A 432-nucleotide genomic window follows, 5' to 3' on the forward strand; every position below is an offset into this window, starting at 1 on the left:
GACTAAATGAGATGTGGTGTAGGATGTGGGTGACTGACCCATGCATTTTTGCATTGAAAGAATGCAATACTTTTTTTAAAAATGTTGCAACTTTTACATTGCATTTAAATTCTAAGCATAATCCCCATTACAAAAAAATAAAAAAGGACTTTCAGCTCTTTTTAAGGATTGGCCAAGCATAACAAATTCACCCATCCTGAAACCACGGGAATAAATAAATTCTGGGAAGGGATTTGGTATCTTTATTTTTTGGACACATTATGGGCTTAAATACTACCTTTATAATAGTGGGTTAAATTTCAGAATTTAAAATAACATTTTAGAATGCTATTTCCAGGAGAAAAAGCTGAAATCATGAATCTGTCTTCTTGTGAAAAATTTAAATTCCATGATGCATAGAAAAAATCTTCTGTTTAAAATTCAGAAAAAAAT

Source organism: Penaeus monodon, chromosome 23, assembly GCF_015228065.2.
Source record: "Penaeus monodon isolate SGIC_2016 chromosome 23, NSTDA_Pmon_1, whole genome shotgun sequence".
Lineage (NCBI taxonomy): Eukaryota > Metazoa > Arthropoda > Malacostraca > Decapoda > Penaeidae > Penaeus > Penaeus monodon.